Consider the following 21972-nt stretch of genomic DNA (forward strand, 5'->3'; position numbering starts at 1 on the left):
GTCTATTTCTAAAGTGAAGATACTTCTCCAGGCAATGTAGTATCCTTTCCCCTATTGTCTCTAGAATTAAGCCTTGGTAAAGGTTATTTACAGAGGCAAAGGAAGTGAAAGAACTGGGCATTTAGAGATTCTGAAATACTTGCCTCATTTGCTGGATTGCTTGGTTTCAAACTGCCTCCATCCATTATAAAATACTGTTCTACAACAGAAAGCTACTTCTTGCTATTCTTGGGAGAGGAGGCGGAGAACCAAGCTGCCCTTGTGAGATGCTGCTACTTCTCCTGCATCTTCCACACCACAGAGCCTCAACTTTGAGCTTCAGCCATCACCAAGGAGACAATAAGCGCATCATAATAGAGAAACCACAGGTGATAACTGCCACCTGCAGAGGTGGGGGCAAAGTGTCATCCATGAGCAGGGTGGAGGGAGAGAGAGATGTAGCTGGCAGGCAACCTATCTAAACTACAAACATCATGTGTTCTATACCTCCTATCCTGGAAGTTCTAGCTTTCTGCCCAGCCATTCAGAAGTGAGTAACCTTTTTGATCCCCATTTATCCATATGGGGAAATTATCTGATGGGCCCCATGTTCAGTTCTTGCACACAGGCCCCCTTCAGTGATTGTTACACCACTGATTCAGGGACGTAGCAAGGTTACAGTGAGCCCTGGGAGAAGAAGTGAAAAGGGGCCTCTGGGCCCCCTACTCCTCCTCCCCCCCCACCCCACCCCATGACTTTTGCTGCAGAAGAACTATACGGATATAGTGAAAAACAAAACATTCTCAGCATGCTCTCTTTCTCAGTCCTTCACAAATAATCATACACACACCCCACATCTGATTAGGAGCCAGTAGCTAGCCAATGAGTGAGGGAGGTGGGAAGCGACAGCAAGGAGTAAGCGGTTTCCCAGCCAATGGGCCCCCCTTCCTCATGGGCTCAGGGTCATTTGTCACCCACTCCCCCCACCCCTTATAGCTATGCCCTGCCTGGGGCAAAGCTCTGTGCTGAGGGCTCCCAGGGGCCTTTGCAGCCAGAGGGATAGAGCTTCTCTCCCTATTTTAAAGCCTGGCAAACTGAAGTTCCTATTTCAAAATGGGTTCCTGTTTCAAAATGGCAGAATTCTAAGTGAAATAATCCACAGAATTATGGATGGCCTTTCTAAGAGCAGTCACATGAGTGCTTCAGTGTAGTAATGTTACACGGAAACGTTAGCATTTTCCAGAAGGCTCAGTGAACAGATTTGTCACATCCTATCAAAATTTCAGCTGCAGGAAACATATAGGATGACTAAATCATCCTGTAATATTTCCATGCTGTTGTACTCGCATATAATTTTTTTTTTTTTAATTTATATCTGTGAGCACAAAATGTTCTCAAGTTCCATGAGAAAAGGCCTATGGACTCTCAATGTTTCAAGTTTGTACAACCTCTAGGGAAGCCAAAGTATAAGGCTCATTTTTAAAGCAGAGCTGAATGTGGTCACCCAATTGTGCCCTGGACACTGGGAAGAAGAGCAATTAATGAGATGACATGATCAAATTCTCCCTGAGAAAACCAGGTGTCAACCATGACTTTGCCAATTCACAAGACTTTCTAACCAAAGCTGTATTGATGCTGTCTCTCTATTATTTACATTAACAGTGTTCTGGTTAATTTCTGTACTACATTACTTTCAGTAATGTAGTACAGATGTAGGGGGGCCGGCTAGCCACACCCACCCACATCTGACATCAGACACAGGGGTGTGGTCTCCCTCCCAAACGGGGCCGCGTGGCTCCATTTGGAAGGGAGATCAGCCCCGCTGTGTTGGCAACAAGGCCAGGAGCGGCTCTCCCTGCCTTTAAAAGGCAGGGAGAGTCACTCCAGCCACGTTGCCAATACAGCACGGGCCACTTTCGGTCCCAAACAGGGCCATGCATCCCTGTTTGGGAATACCCCCTGCATCTGACGTCAGATGCGGGGGGCATCTGGGGCTGCAAGGCACAGCCCCTGGGGGGTGGCCCGAGTTCTATGAACCCATTCGCCCAATGGTGGCTCTGCCCCTGGGTGTGTGTCTGAAGAGGCAAACACTATAACCGTGATTGGCAGCTTAGGGTGATGTCTGTGGAAACATCTTCCATCACAGTTATGGTTTTTGCATCTTCAGAGAAATGTCACAGTAACTGTGAGCAGCATGGTGGAGGGCATGAGTGACTCACCAGACCTGGGCTTCCAGGCTCATATATATATCTTAGTAGTCCCCAGTGCAGAGTCTGTGTGTGTGTGTGTGTGTGTGTGTGTGTGTGTGTGTGTGTGTACACTAAAGACTCCCCACTGGGGACTACACTTCTTTACAGCTACTAGGGTTATTTTTCTACTCAGTAGGACTGATATCTCTCATGAGGCCTTTATAATAACAGAGTAGAGCCCTCACTATGCAGAAGCCTTTTTCAGCTGCAACCACTCCAGTGCCATTATGAATGAAGTACCACTTAGTCTGTATTTTGTAGTGCTGTTTCCATCCTACTTAACTTTGGTGTGTGACAAACAACATTCATGCACGCAACTATAGTTTATCTATAACAGCACATTTCTTGACATCTTTAATGATCACAACAAGATGCTCTTCAGAAGATAAGAAGGCACATAGCACAGCGGAAATCAAGAACTCTGTGTAACCACAGGCAGGTTTGTAGGTAATTATACGCATTACATGCCATTCATCATTCAAAATGCCTCCGATATTGAATTATTCCTAAATAAAGCTTCTGGAGTCACATACTGGGAAAGGTTCTAACAAAATGTGCAAGGTATTCACAACAGAACTGAACCCCGCAACAGACGTTGCTGTCATTAAATGCAATTTGGACAAGTGTCCTGTTAATATTTATTTTGAAAGTGGTGTGGCTTTATTGCTAAAGGTGTCAGAAAATAATAATTTTGGCATCCAGATGAACAGGCAATCTTCTTTAATAAATAGTCAGTGTCAACATTAATTTACAGAGGTGCAAAATCACTTTTGTAGCCATTTGTTCCTTCACTGGAAGTTTACAAACAGAACCCTGTAGAATATGCTTTGCTACATTTCCCCCCTTTTTAATTGGGATGAGCAGAAGGAAAAAGAGATGCTACCTGCCTTGTGATGGTTAGGAATATATTACTAGAATGTTATATTTATATGTTCAATATGTTTATTATATGTACCATTAAATATTATTTAGACATTTTTCTACAAATACCTTAATATATGATGTTTAAAGGGGGGGAAACACTGAAAAAAATACTCTTCAAATGTTCCTAAAGTTTGACCCAAAAAGAGTTTTGATAGCTCTAATATGCATTCATTCATCATGTTTATATCAAGGAGCTCAAGGTGGCATACATGGATGAAGTTACCCCTCTTTATCCTCACAACAATCCTGTGAGGTAAATTAAGGTAAGAGAGAGTGACTGGCCCAAAGTCACCCCTGAGCTTCATGGCTCAAGTAGAGATTTGAATTCAAGTCTCTCTAGTTTCAGTCCAACCACTACACCACACCAGCCCTAATAGCTGTAAATGTGTGGTAACAAGAGCTGCTTAAGAAAGCAAGAGATTCCATGCATCACCATACCAAAGCTTCACGTAGTTCAGGATTCTGCAGTTTAGAAACAAACAAAAACCCCTAGAATATTTATATGGGAAACTATCATATCTAGGCAAAAGGAATTTGAGTCACACTGGCCATAAGTAGGATGATCCACACAGAGTCATGACTTCCATGTTGCAGGCCACTCCCTAGTTCAGTAGGCTGGAGGCAAACTCATACCAAGACAAGGGAGGTTGCATATGTGCTAAAGTGTTGCTATCTCATACTTTGGACTTGATTTGTGACACACTTGCCAAAATGGTTGGCCACCACAGTCTACTTCAATAGGAGGTAGAATCTCAGACAGAAATCTTTCTGGCTAAAATGGCCAGCCCTCCAGAATTGGCCTGGACTCTGCAGGAATCAGCATCAGTTTCCAGGTCAAGCAATCCAGAAGATGTAATGGCTTAATATTATGAAAGGTTGTTTGTTTGTTCGCGGGGGGGGGGGGGGGCAGCGAATCTCCAGGAATAGATTCAGTCAGATTTCAGTCAGAATAGGCAACCCTATTCCCAGCCTTACCACCTGATTTCCTTGAACTGAGGAATGAAGCCAGGGATTAAATTTAGGTCAGTGGTAGAGCACCTGCATTGCATGCAGAAGGCCCCAGGTTCAATCCCCATTATCTCCAAAGTAGAACTGGGAAGGACCCTGCCTGAAATATTAGAGAGATGCTGCCAGTCAGCATAGTAGATAATACTGAGTTAGATGGACCCATGTATAAGGAAGGTTCCTGTGCGAATGCAAAGCATGGGTTACATCACAGGTCTCAGGGAGGTCCAATATGCGCCCCCACAAGCCCTACCCTGAAGTGACTACTCTTAGTTATCCATTATTTACTATTTGACTTTGCAAAGTGATTTTGAATCTTTCCTGTCGATGCTGTGAGGCAAGACATTATTCCCATTTTTCCAGATGGAGAACAAAGTTCTCCTAACAAGCCAAAACACAGGTGGGACATAGACCAGGGACTCACAGTTTCAATCCAACTCACCAAGGCCACTAACACTGGCAGCTCTACAGTCCACAAAAGTAAAGAGTTTATGGACGCTAATGGGAAAACTGCACAAGACAAAAAACACAGTGCTCCCGCTGAAAGCAGCCTCGTATTGAACTTTCCATGCCCCCTCCATAACAAGGAGTTTTTTACCTGCATCCTAATCAGTGGCGGAGCTAGGGAACGGAGGGCTGCGTTCCGCCCCATCCCTGGTGGCCCAGCCATGCATGCACTGCGTGCTCCTGTGATACCCCGTGCGCGTGATGTCATGTGTAAAAGGGGCATGGCTTGATTACTGTAGGGCCCGTGCGAGCCCTCCGTAGCATATCCCCAGCCAGCATTTGCATTTATTTCCCTTTATCTCCCTCATGCAGCCCTTCCATGATTGGCAGCCTGGGTTCATTCAAACAGCAGCTCTACACATGACCCAAATGCTACCATCCAAACCAGCTCTACAGTATGTGTTTCACCATCCCACAGCACTGGCTACTGCTAGTGGAGGTGAGCGAACACTCCGGATAATGACACAATGCACAAAAGTAATGTTGAAGCGGGCATTACAGAAGGGGGGAATTTGACACAGGGCTGTGTCACCATTTTCAGTACATAGTAAGGAGGCAGAACTCAAAACAGTGAAAAATTCTGCAGGTACAGGAGACACATTATTTATCCAAACAATATACATCTCAATCCCAATGCACTTGGGAACAATGCGGGGGGGGGGGGGGGGGCTCCAAGAAATCTATGATAATTTCTTGAGAAAACTGGCTCCAAGGGAGCTACTGACTCCTCTCTCCTCCATGGAAAACAATGACCAACTTTCAGACTAACAATGCTCCAGTACTGCAGGAGAAGTACCAGTGTGCTTCTGAAGAGCACATCTAACTTAGGTCCACTGTATATGGAGCAAGGGGAAGAGGGGGGTGATGGTTTTAACAATGTCCCCTTCCTCCAGAAGTGCTTTAAAAAGGTCCCTGAGGGTTGTGCAGCCCTGAAGAATATATTTTCAGATGACATAATGAGCCGGGTCTCACAATCAGTGAGACTCGGTTCTTGAGAGTACACAGGGACAGTGGGCTAAGCCCGCTTTCCCCACACACAAGCAGGGAAGCAGCCCTGGGCGGCCTGATCAGCCGCCCACACGATTGCCAGCTCCGTGATGGAGCTGGTGGGGGCTGGGGAGCTCGGGGGCTGTGCGGCCCCCAGAAGCTCCAGTATGCCCTATGCAAGCGCGCAGGGCATACTGGGGAGACCTCCGGAGCTGGGAGGTGGCTTTTCACCTCCCTTCCGGGGGTCTACTCATGAGTAGCCACAGCACGGAGCCGCGGCGCAGCTACTCATGATCGGGAAGCCTGGGTTTGCAGAGCACTCACTCCGCAAACCCGGGCTTTGGGGAGGGCTACAAAAGCAGGCTAGCTGCTTGTAAGCAGTTTACACGATCAGCAAAAATTGGGCTAGGCTCTATGAAAATCGGGCTAGGTGAGAATAGCCCCAGAGTGTTTCCATGGGAAGGGAGGTTGCTCAGATTTGTCCACCACCACCCCTAGCAGCAATGCAGGTGGACCCTGTGTTTATTGTAACACAGAGCTCAGCCCTAAGAATGTAATAGGTGATATCCATGCAACCCTTTAAGGTAGGCACCAAGATTGCTGCTACCCCAATCCTGCAGAACCCCCAAGCAATTATTGTTGCCATTTTCAAAAGGGGCAGAAAGAACAATCCAGCCAATTACAGGCCCATTAGCCTGCTCAACACAAATAGCAAGCTCTATGTGAGACATCTGCATTGGAAACTATGGGACTGGCTGGAGAAGGAAAATCTGCTGGTGGAGGAACAGGCTGGCTTCAGGGAAGGTCGATCTACAATGGGTCAGTGCCTACTACTCCAGCACCTTATTGAAAAATACTCTTGCTGCAACACAGCCTCCCTTTATGCAGGCTTCATCAACTTTAAAGCTTTTGACTGTATCTCCTGAGTTAAATTATGGGAGAAGCTGGAGGCTTCTTCGATTGACTGGCGACTGTTATACTTAATACGTATGCCTTTTTTAAAATGATGTTTTTATGATGCCTTTTAAAAATATTTTTACCCATCCTTTTATGATTTTATATGCCTCCATGTTTTTCAGATGACTTTTTAATGCATTCTTGCATCTCTCTTTTATGCCTTTCTTTTTTAATGATGTTTTTATGATGCCTTTACAAATATTTGTATTGTTAACTGCAGTTCTTAGATCTTGGTCATTCAGGGTCATTTAGTTTGCGGTTTTGTTCTGTCTTAGACAGATGCCGTTTTTATTTTAAATTTTACTGCTACTTCTGATTCTTATAGTCTTTTATCATAGTTTTCCATTGTGCACCCCTAGGCTTTTAATATCTACTTTTACTTTTAATATGTATTATATAATCACCCCTAATACATTATGCTGGTCTATGACCGTAATAAAGATTGATAGAAAGATGCCCATTAGAAATTAAAATCACCATCGTTGTTGCCAACTCTTTCAGAATTCTGCTTTAGACTATAGGGGGTTGAATAATTCCGCAATTATCCAGCCTGATTGGCACAAGAGATTAAAGTTATCTAAACATGGATAAGAAAACACAACCTAAAAGTTAGTTAATTGCCTTCCTTTTAATTATCTCTTATTCTTTCCCTAGTTCAGAAGACCAGCTCTGTTGCACCTACAAACACTATAAAGACTTGTTCTGTGTATTATGCGTCTTCAGGCCATTCTGAAATCCTCATTATATCTTAAATGCCACACTTAGATGTCTTTAAAATGCTTCTCTGCTTGCTTCTGTTTTGCTCACTTCTGAAAAGCTGCCAAATTCAGAAATAAGCATATTAGTATGCAGAAATAGGCTGCAGTGACTGTAGATGACAATTATACCCTATTACCCTGCTAAATGCGAAGGTAAAGCCAATTAAATGAAAGGTGACTGTTAATTCCTCTTTATTGCTATATCTTGTGCGCATTTTGCATCATTTTAATTAATGCTAACAAACTTTCCAAAAGATGAAAGGGAGTTAACAGATACACATTTGCAAAATTCAAAATTTAATTCAGAGTTTGATATGCTAATTGTGTGTGGCTGTTTGCAAACCTTTCAAACTTATAATTAATTACTTGCACTTAGAAATGAGGGGATTAGAAATGGAGGAGAGAAAGAAAACCTTCATTGCTACAAAAGCACAGTTTATCATGGCAGTTTCCAAATGGGACTTGGTAGTTTCAGGGCCTAGTGAGGTCAATGCATAATAATAAACCAGAATCACAGACAGGAACATCATCAAATGCAAACTAAGGGTTAAACTAGACACAATGGTAAACACATCTTTGAGGCAATTCTCATGATGGAGAGAAACCAGGCTAAAGGAACCCAGCCCAGTTTCCCCCCATGGTGGTTCAATGGCAGCTAGCCCACCTATGAACCCCTCCCCTAAAATGAGGTTAGCAGAGTGAGCGCTCTGCTAACTACGTCTTACTGACCGTATGCCACCGCGGTGACACATGCATAGACCCCCAACTGGGAGGCTACAACAAGCCTCCCAGCCTTGGGGGTCTCACCAGGTTGCCTCACGCACTCACGTGGGGCATCCTGGAATTTCCGGGGGCCAGGCAGCCCCCGCTCCCTTCCACCCCTACCTGCTCCATGATGGATCCGTGTGGGCAACCAATCCAGCTGCCCAGGGCTTGACATTTGCTTGTGTGCGGGGAGAGTGGGTCAAGCCCACTCTCCCCACACAAGCCCCACAAGCTCTATATACCAATCGTGTGTAGAGCATCTTCATCTATCTTGGGGGCTTTTTGCCCCATAAAATAGCCACCTTGGGATGAGCTAGATCAGACCATGGCCCAGGTGAAAAGGGGGTTAACCCTTGCCCCCTGAGCAGTTTTTCCACCCAAAATCCCACATAAGCAGCTCTTGGCCCCAAAGGTGTCAAATGGTATCATCTGAGGCAAATGAGCAGAATTTGGGTCAAAGAACAACTCCCCTTTTACCTGCACCATATCCCAATATAGAGCAGCCCCCTCCCACAGACAATAGATCCATCCATCCATGAGTTTTGGGGGCCTTTATCTTCAGAACTGCAGAGCAATTCTACAAGGATGCTAGGAAAAGTAATAAAGCTGCCATTAGGGAGCAGTCTGCATTTAACTTAACAGGCCAGAGAAGAATCTCAGGGTGAGAAGTTCCGTGAGGAGAAGGCTACAGCTGGGGAAGCCCTACATCTAGTAGGCACCAGCCAAAATCTCAGATAGTGGGCCACCTGAAGTGATCTTAAGGCTCACAGGGAAATATTTAAGGAAGAAGTGTTGCCCCAAACTAGTGGATCTATCCGTAAATGAGGGACTCTGTTGCACACCTACGGCTCAGAGCAAGTTGGAGAAACCCCATTTTCTTCAGTGACAGTGGGTTCTGCACATGAACAATAAGGATGTGTGTATTTAGCATGTAGAAGCAGTAAAGAGAACTGGACAGCTCATATTCCAGAAGTCCTGATTTCACATCAGAACCTCACGGAGCTCTGGGTTGGCCCTCACTGCTTTGAAACAAGGGAACTGGGAAACTTAGAGATAAAGGCTTTCTTAAAATGGGAACCATATGACAATGGAGCACATTACAGAAATGAAAGAATCCAATTTCTTGGACATTTAAACCTAAAACAGTTAAGCATCGCATAGACATTATACATACTAGTAGATATAGGCAAGTTTCTGGCTACCATGGGAAATCTCTCTCTTCCCACATAGGAACATAGAAAGCTGCCATATACTGAGTCAGACCATTGGTCTATCTAGCTCAGTATTGTCTTCACAGACTGGCAGCGGCTTCTCCAAGGTTGCAGGCAGGAATCTCTCTCAGCCCTATCTTGGAGAAGCCAGGGAGGGAACTTGAAACCTTCTGCTCATCCCAGAGCGGCTTCATCCCCTGAGGGGAATATCTTGCAGTGCTCACACATCAAGTCTCCCATTCAGATGCAACCAGGGCAGACCCTGCTTAGCTATGGGGACAAGTCATGCTGGCTACCACAAGACCAGCTCTCCTCTCCCACCACACAGCAATCTAAGGATTGCTAAAGAGTACAGTAATGTGTATTAAAGCCTCTGTGTCATAGCATGAAAAGTCTAACTCCAGTAAGTTCGTGTGTCATTTAGTAGCAAACTAAACTAAACTAGTGTGGAGAAGGCTTTGCTTAAAAAGGTAAATACAGTGTGGCACAGATCAACACTGAAGCTCAGCTCAACCTCATTTCCTTATCTACCATCAAGTCCATCAATCCCCACATGCTGCAGAGGAGTGCATATTGATCAGCACATGAGCAGTGCATGCTCAATGGAGAATGTGTATGGCTTGCTGGGACCAGGTACATCACATCCGATCCCTAGGAAAAAAATCACCAGCCAGCTGAACTCTTGTCACAGCCAATAGAACATGAGCCTCCTTCTTCTATAGAACATAGCCAGCCCTTTAAAATGTTCTAATTCATACATTGCTAATACCCTATTGAGACATCACAAGGCTTGGAAGGATTACAGCCAGATTAGAGAGTTTTATCCCCACGTGTTGCTCTTTAGCCACTAAAGCCTAAGAGGAGGAATCTGACATGGTGTACTCATAGTCAGCTTCTGTTCAAGGGAAAGAATAAGCAAGGGAGTTACCAGCTTAGCGTAATGCTGCAAGGAAGTGTATGGTGCTTCTTATTATTTTCTTCACCTAAAGGCCTCCAAAATGAGGTTATTCTTGCATCTCTATTATCCTTTTATTAGCTCTGATCCAAACCACTCAAGTCACAGCAGCAAACTGCAGCACAATTCAAAGACGCCCAGGTTAAAATCAGGCCACACAAAGCTTTGGAATACAGACGATACAAGAGAGAGAATGACTTCTAATGAAAGGAGCCATTTATTAAGTCAGAAGGGCTAATGAATGAAGGAACGCTGGCAACAAATCAGGAGCCAGATTTTCGGCTGGATGGTGGCAGCACAAATAAAAAGATGGAGAGATTGTGCAGTGCCAATTTGGAGCCATGTCCCCTTTCTAAGCAGCCAAGTCCAAATATAACGATGAGCTTCCAAGCTGTGCTGCAGTAGCATAGGTCCATTTTCAGTATAAATGAGCAGCACAATGACTTTACCGCAGGGAAGGGGAGGGGTTATAACGAGGTCAAACTGAGATTTAGAAAACAGCAGTATTGTCTTTTCAAGACTTACAGGGAATGCACAGAGAAGCAATTGTCCTGTAGAAATACGCACCCAAGTGTGCGATGCCCAAGGCACCAAGATGGCAATTATGTGATGATCTAGATCTAGGAATTTCTGTAGACATACGGCCAACTTACACATTAACATTTTAAAGTGTGCATATAAACAGTAGTGCAAGAAGAGTGAGGAACCCCTTCTAACAAGAAAGACAGGAACCCTTGAAAGTCATGGCTCTCTCTTAAATTTAGTAGGGGGAGAATAACTGTCCCTACTTATCCCAGAATACCATCCCTCCCATTGTCCGTGGCTGGTGTCTCTCTTACATTGCTTTGTAGATCATGTTCTCATTTTGGACAGGAAATCATCTTCTCATACCTTTTGCTATGTAAACCACTTTGTTAGCTTTTGCTGAAAAGCTGTCAATAAATCTAAAATTACGAGACCAATGTGTTTGGGAAAACACACATGATATCCTAGGAGGAGATACGTATATGAGGGAGGGCAAAGGATCCTGGGGTCTGGCCTGCTTTGACCTAGAATGCTCTTGGTGTGGGTTCACCCTGGAAAAGCAGCCCATGCAAACCAAGCCATACTCCTGCTCCCCTGGCAGTTTGCTGCCAGTAGACCAGCACTCTCATAAGAGGGCCAGTCTACTGGGGAGGACCTTAGGGTAAAATACCCTTGGTCTTCCACCAAACTGTGTGCTCATGAACTCAGCCAACAAAGGGGGTGGGTCCCCACTCTCTTGTGTGGGACCCCCACTCTTTCTGGTTAATGATAGAAATTTTGCAGTACAACCCACTCCTCCCCGGTAAGCCTTGCATGGTCCTAAAGGAGAGTCTAACACTCCATGTGTCAGAGCCTAGCTGCATGTGCAGAAAGGGTAAACACCATACCCTAAGATCCTGCCCAGGGACAAGTCTTTACTCCCATTCAAAATTTCTGGGTTTGGACCAGCATTGCACTGTATGCAGATCTGCCACCATGGAGAATCGCAGAAGAGGGGAGCCCTGATTTCCAGCGACCCCCAGGAGAGCGGGGCCACTGTTTCAGGGCAGAAACAAAGGTGGATATGTCCAAATGGGTGGATGGGCTGGCAGAGGGCATGCTTTGACAGCTTCTTGTCAGCAGTCGCCAAGACAGGGAGAACAGCTGCCACGGTACCGCCCCTATGGCTTTCCTATATAGAGCAACCTGGCTGGTAGCATCTGCCATCCAGCTCCCATGGCCTGACACTCTCGTGAGAGAGTGACCCATGGGAGAAGGGAATGTCATCACACATTATTAGCGATTTGACTTGACACAGCTGTCGCCACAGACAGTTCTCACTGTAAGGGGGTTCTAAGGCAGTGTCCCCATGGCCTTATACTCTCATGAGTGAGCAGTCCACTTAGGAAGAGCATCCATCACCATCACATATGAGGAATCTCCCCTCTCAGTGTTGGCAATTCTGTTCTTGCTGCCTGGCCCTTCTCATGAGTAAGCCTAGGGACCACACAGGTACCCCCAAGGGGAAGGGGCTGGGCCCCCTTTCCCCAACATCACTGTACAAAAAATAGACCTTAGCCATTCAAATATCCCTGATTGAGGCTGTCAATTAAATCTGACCCCAGGTATCCCAGTCCTACCATATGTTTCCATCCCTGTGCTCTAACTGGGTGTCCTGCTTGTGTTGCCACCTGGAGTGCTTGTGCTTGTGAACATACATCTTTCTCACTTCATTTTCAGGAAGCAAAACACTCAGAGCCCATCCTGTCATCCTGTCCCCTTCCCTCCTGCTTGCCAGGATTGGGGAGCAAGGGACAGAGTGGGAAGAGGGAATGCCTCCGTTTGACTTTGCTGTTTGATAGGCTGACCAGCTTGGGCTGGGACCTGGCAGCATCGCTGTTGCTGGGCAACTGTTATGTTAGATTGGAGACAGGAGAGGCAGGGCGAGTGCTAGGAGAGGTGGCCAGCGAGAAGCACTGCAGGCATGGAGCGGGCGCAATCCCGGGCAGGTCTGCACCACTGTCTCTATTATTGTGGTTCCAGAAACTTCACGGAACCGCAATTATGGCGCCATCTATGTTTGGACGTAATGCTGCAGTGGCCAAACCTCAGGTTTCATCAACAAACCTTACTACAAACCAAAGGTTCAAACTGGAGTTTGGCAAGCCAAACCACATGTCATTTTTTCCACAAAACCATGCATGTATTGCATGCATTTGGATGTAACGGAGTTCCAGCCTCTGCCTCATTTAGCTCTGGTTTCACCTTACATGCAAATGAGGCCATTGAGAATAGCATTGCTTTTCCCTCAATCAACTGCTAATTCCCATATCTTTCTTCAAGGTTGTAATAGACCTAAATTAATTTCAGGTCATATTACTGTATTTTATTGTATTATTTTATGTAAGATGCTTTGAGCGTTGCTACTGCTTTTTAATTTCATTGTGTCTTATCCCCAAACACCAGTTAATGAATATGACAATGCTATACTAATAAAATTGTTATTACTATTATTACAAGTGTGCAACTAAATAGATTTTTTAAAAAAACAATAGCATTCTTACCTATGGAAGAAACCAGTCATGAAAACCTAATCAGATACTTTGGGACAATAGCAATATACATATTGCTTATTAATATATCCAGGGTGTGTATAGGTAGTTCTGTCAGCATTTGAATAATCTGCAAATAAAACCCTTATTTTTAAGAATTAATATATATCACCAATGAGGTCAGGCACCAAAGACTGGATTTCCCCCTTTCTTCCTCACTCCCCATTGCAACTGCCTGGTCTGAGATTTTCACTGCCTTCATATATATATTTATTACAGCCCATACCAGTGAGCTTCATTGCATAGGTCAATATGTTTCTACTTAGCCAGTAAGTTCTAAGTACATTTTGTAGTATTGTTTTGTAATTAAAATGGTTATAGATCATTTAATTCAATACTGTACACCACTTATCACATTAAATATGTTGGGCTTTTAATTGATTTTTTGTTCCGATTCTCATTAACATCTAATTTGTGTCCTTAAATTATAATTTAAATCAATTACTTTGATTCATTGTTGGTACTTTCAATAGGTCAATTACTTTAAAATAAAGGTTTTCTTTCTCATTGCCTTACATTAATACATACCAGGAGGCGGGGCAGGAGGGCACACCGGGAGGAGCGGGAATGGGTCAGCTCACCGCAGGACAACTCAACGCAGCCAACTCACCGTAGGGACAACTCAACACACCGACAAAGGCGAGGAGATCCCCCCCCCCGCCCCCGAATCTGGCAAGGAGCAGTTGCTGGATTCATTTGGGAAGTAGGCTGCATTCTGCATATTGAGAACTGGCATATCTCCTTGCATCCTTCCCATATCACTTATCTCATTCCGTCCTCGTTACAACTCAACACGAAAAACTGCAGTGGTCGGGATAGCCCCTCTTTCATATTTATGAAATTTCTATTGCTATGCAAACCCTGGAAATAACAATGTTACATGGATAATAAAATGTATGAACTGCTGAGCTGAACTGTCCTAGACCCGTTTCTACTCGCATATATGCGGTGAAATTGGGTTGAAAAATGCCATAGTAAAACATCAAAAAACATTTTATTACGCTATTTGATCATTGTGAGCTATGGCACACAAGTATTCTATGCGGCTTCTATTGCCATAATTGGACACAATCTTTTAAATACGCTCATCTGCTTTGCGGTATTTCTTCAACTTGACTGGAGGACGGTGGCCTGAAACGAGCTGTTTGTAATAGGAATCTCTGCCCTTCCACGCCTTTCTGAGGCCATCAATGAACTTCCAGATCGTAGGATGTCACATGCCAAGTTCGGCTCGGAGGTGACGATGAGCAGCTTTGGCATGGTTGTTAGTGCAATCATCGGTGTTCAGTGTTCTGTCGAATAGATTCCACACTGGGGGAGGAAACTAAGGAGACAGTCTACCATGTCCTATCCTACCTGAATGACCAATGTAGCTATCCTCGAACCAGTTGAAAAAAGGTTGAAGCTTTTTGAGCAGATATTCCTCCAGAGTAGCAACATGTTCCCCCAAGTGTGGGACAGGCATGAAAGCTAAGGCCACAACCATTTTGGCCATAAGGGCGAACTCCGTGTTCCTGTCGAATTCTTGAACAGCACCTATTGACGCCAAATGCTTCCTCATATTCTGAACCAGGTGGAAGAAGCAGCCATTTAGAGCTATTTCAGGGAAGCATTCCCTTATGGCATTCATCGCAGCCATTTCATAGTTGCAGTGAATGGACAGTGGCCGTAGGTTAGGCACCAGTGCTTTAATAAAATCAAACAACTTCTCGTACATGGCATGTTGTTTGGCAGAAGGGCGTACAACACCAGATGCATGCCCCCATACTTCTTTGCCAGGATCATATAGACCTGTGCAAAGAGTTTGGAGCTATTGCAAATGTGCCATCCACGTACCAGGTGTTGGATGTTTTCAGAATTTGCAGCCAACTTTTTCTGCCAAATATAAGAATCCTTCTCAATCCCTCTCCAATATCATCAAGCAAGAATGACTCCTGCACACCTGTTGTTGGTGAATAGGTCTTGTATTCCTTGGGTAATACAAGGTCACCCAGGCTGACTGGGTCCAAAGGTGCTGACCCTAATTGATTTCGCCTTCATCGGATTGTTTTCTGTAAAGCTGCAGGAAACTCTGTGTGTGTGTGTGTGTGTGTGTGGTGTGTGTGTGTGTGTGTGTGTGTGTGTGTGTGTGTGTGTGTACAAAATTTAAATAAAGGCATTGAAATGCTAGGAGATAACATTAAAAGAGAGGAATCGCTAAAGGATACAAAATTTAAATAATGGTGATGAAATGCTATATTAAAAGAAATGATGAGATAAAGATAAAGGCAACTGGATCGCTAAAGGCAAGTGAATTGCTAAAGGATACCTAAAGGGTATTAATTAATTTTACTAATGGCAATGAAATGCTATATTAAAAGAAAGAAACAATGAGAGAAAGATAAAGGCAATGGAATCGCATTGAGTTGTAACAAGGACGGTATGAGATAAGTGATATGGGAAGGATGCAAGGAGATATGCCAGTTTTCAATATGCAGAATGCAGCCCAGTTAGAACTGCTTGATTCTCTTGTTCATGCATATGAACACTGGCATATTTAAAATTTTAATCAAGGATTCCTAATTCACATATTTGTAAACACGTTGTTATGAATGGGCAAAGAAATATAATCCTTTTGACATGAGAGATTTTGAATAGGTGTATGCTGTTAAATTAAAAAAAATGAGTATATGAAACACCACATTAGAAGGACTGTGCAGATGGCAAAATCATCGTGTGTGTTTCTTTGGGGGGCATGATTCAAATGACAGACATTTTGACCCTGCTTTATTCTGAGTACTAATGTCAAGCATCATAGCACCATTTCTGTGAATAACTGGAGATCAACCTGAAATTAGTTTCATTGTAAAGGATACATGCTTGTTGTCTACTCCTATGCTCCAAACGAAAACAGCAACCGGTCTTTGCCAGATTGGGGGGGGGGTTGCTGAGGGGCTTCATCTTCTATTTTGATGTTGCAAAGGAAACTGCTCTTCTTCGGCAACTGCCCTCTGCCAGATTCGGGCAGGAGGAGAATCACCTCGCCTCCCTCCCACTTGTGTTACAACTGCTCTCTGCCAGATTCAGGGGGGGGGGGTTTGCTAGGAAGCTTTCTCTTCTATTTCGATGTTGCAAAGGAAACATCACTATCAGGAGAATGATGGCAACTGCTCAGCATGTTGAGTTGTCCCTGTGGTGAGTTGGCCGTGCTGAGTTGTCCCATGGTGAGCTGGCCACATTGAGTTGTCCAGCAGTGAGCTGGCCATGGTGAGCTGGCCGTGGTGAGCTGGCTGCGGTGAGTTGTCCTAGACCCCGTGAGGGGAGAGCCACGGACGAACCGACTTTCCCCCCAAACAATCATCATTCCATTCTTCAGTGTGCTACCGCACATCCACACAATCTGTGCTGCTCCAGGCAGCGCGCCTCTCCAGAAGTTTGGACAATGCATCCTGGCCTCCAGATATCCCACAATGCACTACACAATGAGCTCCAATGAGCTTACTGGGGAATACCCCCATGAGTTCAACACTCTAGGCGCCCGACTCTGTGCCTACTCAGGCTGCAAGCAGCCCAAAAACACACATGACCTCAGCACCAAAGTTAAGGGTGCACTCATGCCCTTAAACCTCAGCTAACGGCCAGGTTAAAAGTAGGGTTAGGCAGGTGGGCAACACTAGGATCCATGCAGATCCCTATGCTGCACACCAGCAGCCTGACCCTGGCTGGGCTGCCCTAGCCTGGGCTAGGCTGCTTGTGAGAATAGGGTTTTTGTATCTGTTATATGTAGTATTCTATCAGCTTCAGTGAGTTTTGCCCATTGTCTGGGACCAGACCAGCAAATATGAAAGGCAAATATTACACTGGTCAAAATTAATGAACCCACTTACCATAATGTGCAACATTTTCTGATAGTGCTTGCACAAGTTTATGCACTGTTTTCCTTTTGCTCGTGGTTCTTTGGATTTAACCCATATTTCAACATAGCCAGATGCACCAAAAATATCTGAACAAATGAACTAAAATGGTGACTGCTGTAACTAAATTATCCACAGACAGGATCCCCCTTGAATCCCAATATTCTGCTATAAAACATGAATGTAAACCCTCAGGCAATAAATGTAATGGATTAATCACTGGATACAAAATGTCACAATTGCTTTATGCAATTATCATAATTCTGAACAAGCAATTACCAGAAAATATCTTATAGGGTGTTATTAAACAGATTGCTAGAAAATCTGCATTAAAGGAAGGATAATAACATTTTTACCAACTCATTCATATTGAACTCCCAAGGATCCATAGTTTGCATTCCTTGATGCTGGGGAAAATTTAGACTGCATTCAGTACTTCCAAATAAATATAGGACCGGGTCTCACGATCCATGAGACCCGGTTTCTTGCAGTGAGCAGGAAGAGCGGGCTAAGCCCGCTCTCTCCGCTCACGAGTGGAGAGGGAGCCCTGGGCAGCCGGATCGGCTGCCCACACGATTGCCGGCTCCGAGACAGAGACGGTGGGGGCTGGGGGGAGCGGGGGCCGCGTGGCCCCCGGAAGCCCCAGTATGCCCTGCGCGAGCTCACAGGGCATAGACCCCCGGAGCTGGGAGGTGGCTTTTCACCTTCCACTCAGGGGTCTACTCACGAGTAGCCTGGGTTTGTGTAAAGTGGTTTACATTTTCCTATGTAAACCACTTTAAGAAGCACTTGCTCCACAAACCTGGGCTAATGGGCGGGCTACAGGAGTGGGTTAGCCGCTCCCAAACCACCGGGCTTGGCTGTGAGCCCGGTGGTTCTGACAATCAGCAAAAATCGGGCTAGTGGAAACTAGCCCGATTTTCGCTGATCGTCAGAATAGCCCCATAATCTCCTGCTTCATCAGTTATGTGCAAATTCCAATTTTGTTGTTGTTGTTCTGAAAAGCAGTAGCATTTTCTACACTGAAAACCTAACAAAACATTATTTAATTATTGGCCATCCACCTGTGCCTTTAACAGCAGCCTAACTTGAAGATATTGGCTGCATTTTAACAATCTTCATGGCTCAAGTGCTCATTCCTGTCTTGCTGTCCTTCCTCCCATCTCTCATGTGACTTAATCAATTATTTTCTGGTCTGATGAAACCATAATTTACCCCTGCTATCCAGGCAACCTTTTAAAGTAGTGGCTTATTTAGCAATGGGAGAACAACTATTCATATTCAGCTCAGTAGCCTAGCATTCCCCCCAGTAGATGTTGCTTACTTTTTTTTTTTAAGATTATGAGCCTTTGGGGAAAGGAACCATTCCCCCCCCCAATATATTTTGCTATGTAAACCACTTTAAGAAGTGAACATAAGAACATAAGAGCAGCCTTGCTGGATCAGGCCCAAGGCCCATCTAGTCCAGCATCTTATTTCACACAGTGGCCCCCCCAGATGCCTCTGGAAGCCTACAGGCAGGAGTTGAGGGCATGCCCTCAGACTAGTAGCCGATGATAGACCTCTCCTCCATGAAGTTATCCAAACCCCTCTTAAAGTTGTTGGCTGTCACTACATCTTTTGGCAGAGAATTCCACAAGTTGATTATGCATTGTGTGAAAAAGTACTTCTGTTTGCTGGCCCTAGATCTCCTGGCAATCAATTTCATGGGCTGACCCCTGGTTCTAGTGTTATGTGAGAGGGAGAAGAATTTCTCACTATCCATACCATGCATGATTTTATAGACCTCTATCATGTCTCCCCGCAGTCATCTTTTTCCTAAACTAAATAGCCCCAAGTGGTTGGACCAACTGAGCTTGCACACATAGCAGACGTCAGAGAGTCAATCATAGGGCCAATCTACTGTTTGTCAGGGAGAAAGTGACCAGTCAGAGTGCCTTCTGCTATATAACCCCCACCATTCATTATAGGCATCTGGGGAGGTCTGCCTGCAATTGCCGTCAGTTTCTTTGGTGGTGACCAGGGGCTAGGCCTTCTCTGTAGCTGCCCCTGAGCTTTAAGATGCGCTCTCTGCCAAAATGTGAGGGATGACTTCATTGCTGGACTTTAAGACATATCTGTTTAGCCAGGCATTTGGCAATTGTATTCCATTTCCATTGGTTTTAATTGCTTTTAATATTATTGCCTTAATTGCTGGTTTTAATGTCTAAATACCCAAACTCTAACAGCTCGTGACATATGAAATCACTGAGCAATCAAAACACAATAGAATCAAGTATCTCAATTAAAGAATAAAACAGCACGTCAGTTCATAAAACAATAACTTTAAAAAAAATGCAGAAGAACTGGTTTCTTTTGGCTTCTAAAAGTAAAGTGTGCAGCCAAGTCCATTTCGACTCCTGGCACCCACAGAGCCCTGTGGTTTTCTTTGGTAGAATACAGGAGGGGTTTACCATTGCCATCTCCTGCACAGTACGAGATGATGCCTTTCAGCATCTTCCTATATCACTGCTGCCCAATATCGTACCAGCAGGGATTTGAACTGGCAACCTTCTGCATCTAATGGCCTCTTAATTCCTTCTGAAAATTTTGATGGAGTTAGCCAGGCACACCTCACTAAGGAAGAAGTTCCAAGAGAAAGGACATCACCAGTGAAAAGGCCTAAGATCAAGCTGCTTCCCCTCCCCCACTCCCCAAGTCTATGAATGATGGAAATGATGAATGAAGGAAAACAAACTGCATCCAAAGACCTTAGAGCACAAAATGGAACATAGAGGAGGATGCTTTCCTTCGGATACTAGTTGGTCTAATAAAAGGTAACACCCCCCCCCCGCCCTCTGATTGCTAGCCCTCCAGAATTGGCCTAGTGTGTCCAAGAACATCAATCTCCACATGACTATAGAAAGCAATCCTGGATACCCTAATAGTTTGGTAGTGTGTAAAATATTAAGAAAAAATATTGGGCGGGGGTGGGGGGAAGCATCTCCAGGAATAGCTTCAGTCAGTGTTGGCTACCTATTCTCTCCCCATTACTGTTTCAGAAACAAAATGATTTTTTTAAAAAAAAAATTAAAAATGACCCTCATGGTAAATAATATATATTGCCAGAAATAATCTTATAAATCTTCCTCTTCTCAGTGGCCGTGAGAAATACACTGTTTCTCACTCTGAGAAAACTATTATTTCTTCCTAATAACAATGAACTCTCTGTCTTGCCTGGTGCCATGAATAATCTCATCACTTATCATGCTAAGGCTTGTAGTTATGTTTGTAATTGTGCTCACCTAAATACTGGCATCAAAAGATCTGTTTAAGTTGCACAGCCCAAGTGTGATGAATATGATGGGGCTAAGTGGCATAGCGGGGAAATGCTTGACTAACAAGCAGAAGGTTGCTGGTTTGAATCCCTGCTGGTATGTTTCCCAGACTATGGGAAACACCTATATCGGGCAGCAGTGATATAGGAAGGTGCTGAAAGGCATCATCTCATACCGTGTAGGAGGAGGCAATGATAAACCCCTCCTGTATTCTACCAAAGAAAACCACAGGGCTCTGTGGGCGCCAGGAGTCGAAATCAACTTGACAGCACACTTTATCTTTATCTTTAAACAATATAAAAACAAACCACATCGTCATTCATATTCAATAGAAATCAGAGGCGTATCTAGGGGAAATAGCACCTAGGGCAAGCACTGAAATTGTGCCCCCTGTCCAAACATCTGACACCCATCTTTCAGATAACTTTACCAAAATATCAGCTGAAAAATACAAGTCAAACACGTTAATCTTTTAATATTTCAAAAACTATTTAGCAGTGGACGTAGCCAGACCAAAAAATTCTAGAAAACTACAAATTTCAGTATGCTGGGGCTCATGAAATACCCAAATACTATGTGGAGGTGTCCTTGGAAAGCTAAACAGAAGTGCCTGTCTAATTCCCTACTATGCATTGTAGCATCACTATTACATAAGTTTTAAAAATAAATTGAGAATTTGACTTTTCCCAGATACTCTGAAAATAATTAAAGGATATGCAGAGTAAACTGTGTCACTGCTTGGAATATATTCTAGTATTTCAGAAAGACAGTTAAAATGAGAGAAAGAGAGCAAAGAATTCCCAGTGAGTATTAATACTAAGGATTTCACACTGATTCAAAATAAAACTCACCATTAATAGCCATATTATTAAGACATCACATTTAACTCATTTATCACAAGAAGCAAAATAAGAGCAAATGAATACAATCCTAGCTCATAAGCTTCAGCTCAGTATTCACAAGCCCTGATTCTCTGTACATAGTGCCAATCTGAATATGTGTACAGTGACTTATAGTATATTAAATTTTTTAAACTTTTTTTTAACCTGGAGCCCCTTCGGGGGGCTTCATAAAGGCCATGGGGGGGGGGTCCTGCAAAGGTTTCCCCTTCCCCCACTGGCCTCTAGGGCCTCACAGGGACCATTTGAGCATGTGACCATTTGAGCATTGTTGCAAAGCACCAGCTTTCACAATATCCAGTGAATTATAATTTCTCTACAATGGTTGCCAACAAATAATGAGAACACCTAGAACAAGCCTAGAAAATCACATTACTTGTCTATCCCTTATAAGCAGTGGAAGACCCCTTTGTTGCTTCACATTTTCCCTGTGTAAGTGATACTCTCTTA

General features: G+C 44.2%; 1 long non-coding RNA gene across 2 annotated transcripts; it reads left to right on the plus strand.

Annotated features, from left to right (window-relative positions):
• The first annotated feature begins 395 nt into the window (after positions 1-395).
• Positions 396-6691, plus strand: LOC128328491 (uncharacterized). Of its 2 annotated transcripts, XR_008309249.1 has the most exons (4): positions 415-529; positions 3344-3415; positions 4977-5103; positions 6307-6691. It is a non-coding gene; the product is annotated as an uncharacterized LOC128328491 (long non-coding RNA). The 2 variants fall into 2 exon arrangements; XR_008309248.1 differs by lacking the exon at positions 3344-3415 and having other exon boundaries at positions 396-529.
• The last annotated feature ends 15281 nt before the right edge of the window (positions 6692-21972 follow it).

The sequence above is a fragment of the Hemicordylus capensis genome, chromosome 5 (assembly GCF_027244095.1).
Source record: "Hemicordylus capensis ecotype Gifberg chromosome 5, rHemCap1.1.pri, whole genome shotgun sequence".
Lineage (NCBI taxonomy): Eukaryota > Metazoa > Chordata > Lepidosauria > Squamata > Cordylidae > Hemicordylus > Hemicordylus capensis.